The sequence below is a fragment of the Papio anubis genome, chromosome 11, assembly GCF_008728515.1.
Source record: "Papio anubis isolate 15944 chromosome 11, Panubis1.0, whole genome shotgun sequence".
NCBI lineage: Eukaryota > Metazoa > Chordata > Mammalia > Primates > Cercopithecidae > Papio > Papio anubis.
Genome location: NC_044986.1, coordinates 21,156,761 through 21,169,557, shown reverse-complemented (window position 1 = coordinate 21,169,557; position 12,797 = coordinate 21,156,761). Strand labels below are relative to the sequence as shown.

At 43.7% G+C, this 12,797-nt stretch overlaps 1 protein-coding gene across 1 annotated transcript in view; it reads right to left on the bottom strand.

Moving 5' to 3' along the window:
* Positions 1-53: 53 nt before the first annotated feature.
* LOC101024595 (guanylate cyclase 2G-like) overlaps positions 54-12,797 on the bottom strand; it is a 128,752-nt gene continuing 116,008 nt past the window's right edge. The window contains exon 16 of the mRNA XM_021943660.2: positions 54-627. The gene's annotated coding sequence lies outside the window, so the exon portion shown is untranslated. The remainder of the gene's footprint in view (positions 628-12,797) is intronic.

The window sequence follows — 12,797 nt, the reverse complement described above, 5'->3', positions numbered from 1 at the left end:
GGTTTACTTCATTTCTTTTTTGATGAATAATATTACATAGTATAATGAGGTTGGGTTTACTTCATTTCTTTTTATTGATGAGTAATATTACATAGTATAAATATACTGCAATTTATACAGATATCTACCATTCATCTGCTGGAGGACATTCGGGTGGTTTCCACGTTTTGTTTTGTTTTTGTGAAATCATGAATAATGCTGCTATGGACATTCATGTACAAGTTTGCATACCCCTTATAGCCACAAATTCACAACCTCATAGCAGGGAAACAGGAAAGAACAAGGCAAATGAGAGAGCTAGTCATTGAAGGGCTTCTCTTCCGCCAGAAGTTATGATGTCACAGCAGCAGCCGAGTCTAACATTTACACAGATTTTCACAGTGCATAAAGCACAATTATACATTCTCGCTCATGTAACCCTCCCCACAACTCTAAGCAAAAGGAAGGTAGTATTTTTATTTTCATTTCAAAGATGAGGTCCTGGAGAATCAGAAACTTTAGAGTAACTTGCCAAAATCTACCCAGGCAGGAACTGAAGCCAGAATGAAGTCCTATGTTCTTCCTACTCCAACTCTTCACATGAAAAATAGGTCTTTATTCTTCTCCTAAATATTCAGTCTTGGCTTCCTAGATGTTTAGTTCAAGAGAGAGAGAGAAAAAAAAAAAAAAAAAAAAAAAAAACACGAAAGAAATTTAAAAGGGCTTCATCATTATTTACGGAGAAAATGGCAATTAGGCCGACAAATAGCTGTTATGTTGCATTTAAAACATTTTTACCTAAGGCTCAGAAAGACTGAATATCTTACCTAGAGGCACAGAGCTAGCAAGCTGGCAACTGATGATTCAAAGGAAGATAGTGATCTGATTCCCAGATAGAGGTAGAATCAACTTGCTTCCTTCCTAACAGCCTACTGAGAGCACTGCCTGGCCTGTTCAAGTGAGAGGAAGGTGAACTCTGGATGGAAGCACTGCAGGTGGGGTAGGCCTTGCTGAGGAGAATGCCATACAGAGCAGGGGACACAGAACGGGATCAAGGATCATGGGAGTCTTAAGATGCAGGAGAAGATGGCTACAAAAGAGAGAAAACAGAGTGGCTATGGAGAGATGGAGAGGACTTCACTGAAGGCTGGCCAAGTTCTCAGCTTGACCCATTGCCAGGAATGTGTTATCCAAACCCTTGAGGTCACTAGATAAACAATAAGAGAGATGTGCTGGGTAGGATGGTATAAGAAAAAAAAAAAAAAAAAATCAACCAGGTGGTACCAGAAAGGGATCCTGATTCAGACACCAAAAGAGGGTTCTTGGTGCTAGAAAGAATTTGGGGCAAGTCCACAGAGTAAAGTGAAAGCAAGTTTCTAAGAGAGGTAAAGAAACAGACAGCTACTCCATAGACAGAGCAGCAGCATGGACTGCTCAACTGAGTACACTTATGGTTATTTCTTGATTATATGCTAAACAAAGGAATTTCCCTTGCTAAATTTCCTTGCTAAATTCAGGAATTTCCCAGGAAAGGGGTGAGGAGTTCCCATAATTGAGATTTCATCCCTTTTTTAGACTACACAGAGTAAATGCCATGGCATTTGTAAACTGTCATGGCGCAGGTGGGAGTATTTTTTGGCATGCTAATGTATTATAATTAGCATATAATGAGCAGCGAGGATGATCAGAGGCCGCTTTTGTAGCCATCTTGGCTTTGGTGGGTGTTAGCCTGCTTCTTTACTGCATCCTGTTGATCAGCAGGGTCTTTGTGACCTGTATCTTGCCCCAACCTCCTATCTCATTCTATGGCTAAGAACGCCTAACCTCTTGGGAATTCAGCCCAGCAGGTCTCAGCCTCATTTTACCAGCCCCTGTATGGTAAACTCAAGATGGAGTCACTGGTTTGAACGCCTCTGACACAGGGACAACGAGTGTGGTGACTGAGAGCCACAGCATCCTCCCAGATTCTCAGCACCTGTCCAGTCCCAACCAAAGACCACAGCCCTGGCATAGCAGCACCAGAAAAGGACCTTCCCAGAAAGAGGGTAAAGCCATACGGGTAGAGAGGAGGCTGAGCAGGCCACGGGCACACAGGTGACAGGGCCTGGCCACAGGTCATGCCTGAGATGGAGATTCCAATGCAAAGTGCTTTCACCTGGGAGTGGGGATGATGGAAATGACAGCAAGGATGTGGAAGTACCAGAGGTCTGGAATCAGCCAGGCACCTCACAGCCCCTGGATCTTGATTCGTGGCACCAAGATCCTGCCAACTTCATTTGATTTCCCTTTAATTTTCATTACTTGCAGAACTCAGTACACATCAGGCAAGTCACTGTCAGATTGACCCCAAAATCCATAATTTTTCTATCATTTCATGCTCCCACTCCTAAGAGAGTTCTTACATTCATTTTCTTTCTGTCTTTCACAAGCTGCCACTTAATACATTTTCCCTTCTGTGATTATTCTAGCACTACCAAAATCACTTGTGTGTGTTTATAGCATGTATGAAACCCCCTCTGCAAAAATTTTATAACAGTGAGATTATGACAGTCAAAGAGATCTGATCTAACCAACCCCAATTTGCCTTTAATCTCCAAAATGCCCTTAATCATTCCTGGGGTCTGGCCAAGTGACCTTTGGGAGACATTTAATTTATAGTTTAAAAGATAGCCCTTCCCTAAAACTAAGCCGCCTTTGTAAAACTAATGACAGACCACCAGGTTAGAAGAATGAAAGGACCCTGAATTCTGCTAAGGTAAACAATTACCAGCCATTATTCTGGAGGTCACAAGATTTGCCACTTTTCCAATTACTCCTACGGATAACATTGCTCTTGTAGAACCTAAGATTAGCCTTTTTAGATGTCTCTTCAGGTTTTTGACTGAAAAATTTCTGACTACTGATGGCTCCACCCAGACAGTCAGCTGGATCTGTGGCCCCACCCAGAAGCAGGCTGAGCAGGCAGGAGGATCATTTTCCACACCCCTATAATTGGATCCCCAATCAATCAGCAGCACCCATTCCCTGGCCCACCAAACTATCCTAGAAAAACCCTGGCCTCTCAATGTTTGGGGTGATGGATTTGTGTAATAGAATTCCTGTCTGCCATTCTGCAGGCTCTGCATGACTTAAACTCTTTCTCTATTGGCATTCTCCTGTTTTGATAAATTGGCTCTATCTGGGCAGTGGGCAAAATGGAACCATTGGGTGGTTTCATACATGCATCTAGAGCCATACTCACATATAACTGTGAGAATACATCTCTCTGTGCACATGTATTCATATGCATGTGTCTTTGCTTTTAGCTATCTGCGTTTTGTTGCCTTCAGAGAAGGGTGTGAGTGGCTTTAGTTTTAATTTCCTCGAGGTTAGGTAAAAGCCTGTGTCCTTGAATAGTGGGTTTGTGGTGATCTTACTGTATGTCATCACCTGAGTAAAGAAACTGCTCCTATAATGAGGGCAATTACCTTGCTGCAGCTATCTTCTGAGTATTTTTCTCTGGGATGGTTCTTTCCTCCCAGAGAAGATTTGTGGAAACTTCCATCAATGGTGTTACCCAATGATGTGTACCATTGATGTGCATGTCATGGCCAAACTAAACCCATCTTCGATTTGGCTTTGATCTGCACTGCCAAGGACAGATCACAAATACACACACATACACACACGTCAACTTACATGGGGAGATTATATCACAAATTCAAAAGCATCTTAGCACCAGGCAGCCAATGTAAACTAGAAAATGGGGTTAGATGTGATTAATGAGAAGTAGTGGGGACTGGTGTCAAGTGGAGAATATATATCACATCCAATGGCATCTACCACCTCCAGTCCAATATTGCCATGGGAAAATGTAGTCTCAGTGTGGTCAGACCTTTTTATCTTCAAAGGAGGACAGAAATAAAGATTTTAATGTGAAATCTGTTTTCTTTAATTTGGTAAACATTCACAGATATGAAATACTGTACAAGCCAGAAAGCACACACAGATTTCAAGATAAATTCAGTCTGTGGGCTGTCAGTTTTTGCCCCCTAATGTGGACATAATATGCACTTGCATACACATACCTACCTACTCTTGCACAGTCACCAAACATTCTAAATAGACTGTGAGAGTGAGTCCTCCAGGTGACTGTGGGTTTGTCTCTCTTACTTCTCAAATCTAGAGTCATCAAAGTGTGGTGGGAGGACCCCTGTATCACTAGTCTTCAGGAACTTAATAAGCATATAGATTCCTAGGCACCACCCCAGAAGCCCTAGGGACAGAACCTGGGAATCTGCATTTTAACAGAATGTCCAAGTAATTATGATGCCCACTCAAATTTAGGAGTCACTGGTTCTAGGTCCTGAAGAACTTTGAGTATAAGATAAAGTGTTTGAGTGTGTCCTGAAAGCCCTGGAAAATGTCTGAAAATGACATAATTCAACTTAGGTTTTAAAAAGATGGCACCAATTTGTCATTGTATACCCCCAGAACAGTGTGTCTCAACATGTGGTCTTGGCCACGGTTGCATCAGAACCACTTCAATATCCTATTGAAAAGCAGATTTCTATGCCCTTCTGAGTCACAATTTTTCATATGTGCTATAATCATAATAGGGAATATGACTATAGCTAAATATGGACCAAGTACTTCATATAAAATGGAGATAATAACCCTGCAAAATAGATACCAGTATGTTCATTTCATAAATAAGAAAATGAGACTCACAAAGGTGACACATGTAGTAGTATTCTGGATATATTTCAAAAGAAAAACAGCATCCTTATCCTTCAGAGATACCTACCAAAATATTCACCAGTAAAATGATATGATGTCTGCAAATTTGTTCCAAACTAATATGAGAGAGGATGTGGGTGACGCTAAAGGTGAAACAAAATTTGTCATGAGTTGACAATTGTTGAAGTTGGGTGGTAGGTATATTCGGGTGTTTATAATTTGTTATTCTATATTTTTCATATTTTTCTAAATTTAAATTTGTTCTATTTTTTATAATGAATGGAAATAAAAGACTTCCTTCCTACTACTGCATCATGCATTGCAGAGCTTTACAAATATATGTTTGCTAAATGAATGATTTTGCCCATTATTTGTGCCTCACCTGAGTATTAGCAGGATTCCAGTCATTAAGAGTCCCACACAAATCCAAACATATTTCTATAGATTTGTTTTTTTAAATGACTCATCAGTGCCTATAACACCCCTCAATATCGTAAGTTTGTTTATGGCAAAGAACCCACCTACTGGCTGTACCTGGCACAGAGCCTTGTACTTGGTAGGCATTCGATGAATGCCAGATGGGTGAAGGTGACTCGTGGGCATGGGGAAGGCTGAAATGACTCAGAGCACCCTGCACACATGCCTGTCATCATACCAAATGGGAACATCCCAGGCTTTCCTCCTAGGGTCCCTCTTTGAAGCATGGCACACATGGTTCCTGATCATTTCAGGCTACTCCACTACACACCCCCTTTTATTATTGCCTTATGCATATTTGCTTGTTCAGGTTTGAATGTTTGGTCTTCCCAGCTAGATCATGAACCGCCTTGGGGATGAGAACAATGTTCTCTCAGATCTCTGTAGCCTCCAGCCCTAGCATAGAGCCAGGACCAGCCACACCATTTACCCATGGCGTGGGTAAATAATCCATGCCATGCCAGCCACAGAGGAGCACTGTTTAGATTCCCCTTCAAGAGAACCTGCTGCAGGTGCCTGGTTGACTGACAGCCTCTTGATGCTGCCCTGTTGACTCCACCATGCCATTCCTGCCAGGGCCACATGTACCCCAGGCCACTCCTGGTCAGCAGCTGAATACAATGGGGGCATAAGAGCCAGGTCTCTCCCCTTCTCCCCATGTAGCCTTCTTCATCAGTCTGGCAGCCTTTCTCAGAGCTGCCCTGTGGTCTGGGGCTCCTCTGACCCAATCCTTCCTTTGCTCTCTCCTTTCACAGGGCTCAGACCTGCACCATGGTCCAAGGCCTACCTAATTCTGCTCCATTTTCTTTCATCCTTCACAAGCACCTCCCCCAATAAATCTTTTACATATCTACTCCTGTTTCAGCATCTTCTTCTAGGAGGACTCACACTGTTGAATACATGAAGTGCCTGAGATCCAATAACAATCAGGGATTTCCAAGCTCCCAGTCTTGCACATGAAACAAATTCTATCGATCTCCTAGCTTACAGCTAAATATTTGGTGTGTAACTCTTATCCTAAAACAAATTAAATCAACTTTTCTACACCAAACTAGGACATTCTATTTTGAAGTCATATGTTGCAGTGGAATGAACTGGGGGCCTTAGGGAACCTATAAAGTGATACCTGGCCTTGTGACCTTAAGCAAATTACTTCTTATAGTCCCTCACTTCCTTCATTCTTAAAGTAAGGCTACTAGGATCTTCCTCCCTCCTTCATGGTGATGTTGGATATATTTATGTTTTTTAGAAGTACTCTAGGCCGGGCGCGGTGGCTCACACCTGTAATCCCAGCACTTTGGGAGGCCCAGGAGGGCAGATCACAAGGTCAGGAGATCGAGACCATCTTGGCTAACACAGTGAAACCCCGTCTCTACTAAAAATACAAAAAATTAGTCGGGCATGGTGGCGGGCGCCTGTAGTCCCAGTTACTCAGGAGTCCGAGGCAGGAGAATGGCGTGAACCCGGGAGGCGGAGCTTGCAGTGAGCCGAGATCGTGCCACTGCACTCCAGCCTGGGTGAAAGAGCGAGACTCCATCTAAAAAAAAAAAAAGAAGTACTCTAAACTGCCCTAAGACAGAGTTGGCCAACTTTTCTGAAAAGAACAAAATAGCAAATATTTTAAGCTATGTGGGTTATACAGTCTCTATTATAACGAATCAACTCTGCCGTGTAGCGCAAAAGCTGCCAAGAATAACATATAAACAAAGATGACAGCAAAATTCTATTCAAATAAAAACTTGCGGTGGGCTGGACTTGGTCCCAGGGCTGTAATTTACTGACCCTTGCCCTAGAGTCATGGACACTTAGGGTTGGAAAAGATAACAGGCATCACAGGGTTTTGGGTAACTAGATCCTTCCTCTGACAATTCATCATAGAACTGACTAATCCATCAGGAAGCACCTTCCCGCAGAGCTCAGAAGTGGCCTCAGCATCCTTCTTGACACAGGGTGACCAATCAAGCTAAGATGACATGTGTAGTGACGTCTATCATTTCCCTTTGATTTGTTCACATCCTACACTCCCCAAGTGAGAAAACTGAGACCAATGATTCAGTAATAATGAAAATAAGAGTGTTTTGAAAAGTATAAAGTATTCCTTCAATGTAAACATTCTTATCTGGAGCTAAAAAAAAAAACAACCCAGCCATTTAAAATACAATTTAAGTAATAATAAGTTATATTATTTCATACACAATGATCATGATTATTTTTTGCAGCAAGAACAACTGGACCCAAAGTGCCATTTTCTCATCTCCTGGAAAGCAGGGATTCATGCTTTTAGTATGTACTGATAAATGTCTGCCTTGTTTCTCCACTGGCAGAAAATGAGCTAAGCTTTCTGGCCTTAGGTTGCAGTCCAGGAGGCAAGGTTTAAATTTCCTCCTCTGCAAGACACAGGTGATGAGAGAGGGTTGCAAGCTGTCTTAGATTCCCTCCAAGCAAGTGTCTGTATTCAAAGCAAAGCCTATCATAAATGGGACACACAAGGTGTTCCCTTGGCCTCTCTTCTCCTGGAAGCTGTTTGTCTTTATGTTTTGGGAAGGCAACCTTGACCTTTCCTCTATTCAAACTTGTTGATCAGAAAGATCAAAGCCTTTCGAAAGATCAAAATTTGCAAGTACTAAGGACTAAAAACATCCTTTTCTGCCCCTAAGAATCCAAGGACCCTTATGAATATTAAATTGATGAATCTTTGCCATTTGAGAGTCAACCACCCCTTTTGGAATCAAATGACAGTCATGGAGCTCTCGGCAGGAAAGAGGCATGTGCCATAGTCACCGCAAGTTCTCCAGCCTCCAGGATCACCTCTTTGTTTATATCCAAACAACGATAATCCCAGACCAGTGAGTATCACAGTCATTTCCACAGAATGCACATAGCCTTCCCATTATGTGGAGCGCTTAACATTCTATTCTGAAGCAAACGCCTTAGGATGACTTTGCCTGGTCAGGGCCAGCCTGGTGATCCCACGTGCCAGCCTCGCTCCCCAGCAAGAAAGTGGCCCCGGGGATCTCTGCCAGAATGGGGTGGATGGCACCCCAGCCTGGATTTCAGCTTCTGGTCTAAAACGCAGGATGTGCTGCCTTTTCACAATGTGACACTATCCAGATTCCCCCACCATACACACAAGAACAAATTTGCTGACAATTCCAGAATCCCAGAGGAGAGTCCAGCACTGGATGAGCCCCTCTAATGGCCTTGCCTGGGAGCTGCTGGCTCCTGGAGGGAAGAGTTCTGAGGGTGGGGACCACTGAGTCAAGTTCTGGAAAGCCATGGACTGGGGTTCAAAGCTTCTGGGTACTGAGCACCTAGTCTGTGTGTGACCACCACATCTAGGTGTGACCACCACCACCTTTCTATCCCACAATGCCACCGTCCTACCTATGCCAGCCAGCCTGATTCCACTACCAGGATGTTTACTTGGGGAAGCAAAGGGAAAAGAATATTCTAGGGAGTCATGGGTTTGTGGGAGTCTGAGTGGGATCCCCTGGCACTGGGATCTGCTACAGAGCAGTTCACGGTCCCTTTTCCGTAAGTAAAGCCCTCTCTGACCTCTCCATATAAAATGTCAGCTTCCCCTCGACTCCCCACCACCACCCATCATCTCTGTCCCTGCTACCTTCTTTCATTTTCCTCCGTTACATGAATCATCATAAAACATTACAGAGCTCATTGTCTGTCAACTATCCCCCTCCACTAGGGTGTCAGCTTCTTAATGGCAAGGATGTTTTGTTTTGCTCGCTGCAGTGTGCCCTTCATCTAGAAGAATGCCTGGCACAATATATATTTATTAAATCAATATAATGAATAAACAAAAGAATCACAAGTACTCTTGTTTCTAGAGCCTGGCTCAGCCCCACCTCCTCTGGGAGCCTCCCCTGACTGCTCTGAGGATCACACCATTTTTCCCATGGTGCTCATTTATTTTGTCAACAAGCTTGTATTGAGGACCCACTATGTGCTAGATCCCAAGCTAGGCCCTGAGTTTACAGGAGAGACCAAGCAAAGCCCTTGCCCAGATAGGTTGCAATGTAGTTTAGCACATAAAAGGCATCTAGTTTGGGTTTCCAATTGCTTCCTGATCTTCCAGGGATCAACGAGCTGCTAAAGGAGGGAGAAGACTGACATTGCCTGAGCACCCACTATGATCTCAGCATGTGATATGTGCTTTTCTGGAACCAGGTGGTTTGCCCCTGAAGAGAAGGTCCTCACTGGGGAGAGTGTGAGAGGGGAAGAAGTAGGACTTGCAGAGCATAGCAATCAGAACACAGAGGCTGCAGGGAAGTGTGAGCCACTTTCCACTGGAAATATGAAAGGAGGCTCAGAAGAGACATGGGGAAGGATCAGCAGGCCTGGTGTAAAGAAGCCTAGTTGCACCCTGTGTTGGGGTGATCGGACCCAACACCAGGCCGTGGGGGCTATGAAGTCAGGCGGAGTCAAAGGAATGAGAAAAAGCAAGAGAGAAAGTGGGACCAGGGAGCCAACGCTAGTATGGAGGCTGTGAAGGCCCCGAGCTCTGGGAGCCCACGCTATTTATTGCTGATCAAACAAAGAAACAGGTGGTGAGGATGTGAAGGTTGAGAGTGATGGTTTAGCATTTTCTTTGCTGCATATTGAACATGTTCTGCTACTTGAGATAATGGGAGTGCTAGAAGCAAGGAGCCAGCAAGTCTAGACACATTCCAGAGGCCACAAGGGGTTTTATGCCCTGAGCCCTGGATTCCATCCAAGCCATGAGGGGTTTTATGCCCTGGGCTTAGATTATGGTAAGGCAGGGCAGACTTCTACCCTTCAGCACAGAGCTTGGTGTTCCAAAGGCCACGAAGGGTTTTAGACCCTGGACCCCGGACGTGTTCCAAGACTCTTTTACATTATGTCAGACATGCAAGCCCTGCCTCAGCTTCTCTCCCAACATTCACCTTTTCTCCCAACACCCTGACCCCTTAGGCATGCCACTCTCCCTCTCTTAGCCATTTCCATTTCAGTAAAGGGCAATTGTTGGCCTAGGTAACCTCTAAGGCTCATTACATGAAGACATCTATGATCCTTTCCAATCAACACAGCATCTTCCTCCTTTACTTCCTGTGGACTCTGTCCTGACCCCTCAGTTTAGAAAATGGCTTATGACAGTTAATGTGATCTTCCCACAGAGGGTCCATTACACCTGACCTTTGATTTAGGCAAAATGGTTTGGGGGATAAAGGACCATGAACGAGCTCAGTGGTTTTCACTGTTCTGTTCTTTCCAATTAACCTTAGAGCCTTCTTGCCTGCTCTGCCCTCTCTTGGGACCTCCCGATCCTGGAGCCCAGCCATAAGCTGTCTTGGTTCTTCAGTTGCTCAAGCGACTCACCTGATTGGCTGTGAGGTCCAAAGCCCACTAGGCCCCTGTAGTCATCAAGAGGCCTCCCACAGGGCTGAAGTCAAGAAGACTGGCCCCTTGAGTATCTTCTCTCTCATCATGCTGGTTCCCATCCCTGAAGAAGATGGACCAAGCCAGGCAAAAGAGGGCATGAGCTGAAGACATGCACTAAGCAGTTGCCTCTCATCTTGCTGTGAGTGGCTAGGCAGAGGTTAAAGTTTCCTGTCCCCACCCCCTCCCATTGCCCAATTGTCCACAAGGAAAATCACATAGCAAGTAGTGGGTGGCTTTTGGAACCACAAACAGTCCGGATCAATTTGTTCTAAAGGCTCATTGAGCAACCACATTGCCCTCTTCCCTCTTGCCTGTCTAGCCATGAGGCTCCCTGCTGAGCAATTGCCTGCCCAGACAGGCAAGAATGCCAGCTCCTCAATTATAAGGGTCTGGATGCACAAAGCATAGCTCAACTAATTGACCACATCCCACTTGCAATCACGACAAGACAACATGAACTGAATCATAGTTTCCTCACTAATCATTTCAAGGTCTTTCTAAATACAATCTTTCTTTCAAATGTGTTATCTCACCACCAGACTGAGTTACGTTGCTAGGGACAATAATTAACTGATGGATGACAGGAAGCTAAAAAATATTCTTTAAACAAAAGAATATGATAGTATCATTTTAATAGCTCTGCTTAGCATTTTGATAAACAAACAACGTTTTGTATTTGTGGATTCTGTAAAGATGTGTAAATCAATAATCTCAAAAAGACTTACATATTCCATAACCAAGACATCAGAAAGTTAAAATCAAACAATTCAATTACTAATGTTTATTGAGTATCCACCATTCACAGGGCACTGGGCTGTGGGTTGATACACAGATGTATAAAGCTCAGTCCTTGACTTGGAGATGGTGAGTTGGTCACTTATTGGGGTTTGAGTACAGAAAAGTTTGGCAACTTACATAAAAATAAAGGAGTGAGCTGGGCATAGTGGCTCATATCTGTAATCCCAGCACTTTGGGAGGCCAAGGCAGGAGGATTGCTTGAGGCCAGCAGTTTGAAACCACCCTGGGCAATATAGCAAGACCTCATTCCTAAAGAAAAAACAAATTAGCCAGGCATGGTGGCATGTACTTGTAGTCCCAGCTACTCAGAAGGTAGAAAGATCACTTAAGCCCAGGCATTTGAGGTTGCAGTGATGCACGATGGCACCACCGCACTCCAGCCTGGGTGAAAGAGTAAAAACCTGTCTCAAAAAAATAAAATAAGGCCTGGCATGGTGGCTCACACCTATAATCTTAGCACTTTGGGAGGCTGAGGCAGGCAAATCACTTGAGGCCAGGAGTTCAACACCAGCCTGGCCAACATGTTGAAGCCTCGTCTCTACCAAAAAAAACAAAATAGCAGCTGGCCGTGGTGGTGAGCATCTGTAGTCCCAGCTACTCGGGAGGCTGAGGCACAAGAATTGCTTGAACTGGGAGGCAGAGGTTGCAGTGAGCTGAGATTGTGCCACTGCACTCCAACCAGAGTGACAGAATGAGACTCTGTCTCAAAACTGAATAAATAAAATAAAATAAAGAGTAAGAGAGTGAAAATTCAGCCAGATATGAACTTCCACTGAAATAAATATCTTAAATATGTAACTTGCTGGATTAGGCATATTATTGTGAACAGGACCCTCCTAAGTTCTCATTTGACGGTTGACAATTTGGCATGGAGCATGGAGAGATACAGGACAGACATGAATGATGTTAGATTTGATAAAATGTCATGCCATCAAAAAATAGTTTGGAGAGTATTCAGCTGCAAGTAACAGAAAACCCACAAATAATGGCATAACCAAGTATGAGACATTTTTCTCACTCATCAAGAATTCCAGAGTTAGACTGCTCATAGCTGGAGAAGTTGCCATGAAAATCATCAATAATTTCTACTATTTTCTTTCTATATTGTCCTCTGCTTGTAGATTTTGTCCTCATGTTTTCAAAATGGCTGCAGCATTCCAGGTGTCATGTCCACATTGCAACAGGAAAAATGAGAGAAATACAAAGGACAAAAGTCTTCTCTTTTGTAAATGACTGTCTTTTTATTTGCAAAAAGAAGCCTTTCTCAGAAATCTACTTTTATTTCATTGACCAGAACAAATCACATGGCCACCCTCAACTGCAAAGGAACTGGGTATTTTTTAATTTGCAGGCTCCATAGTAAAGGAAGGCAAGGGAGAAGGCGATTTAAATAGGTTTCACTGGAC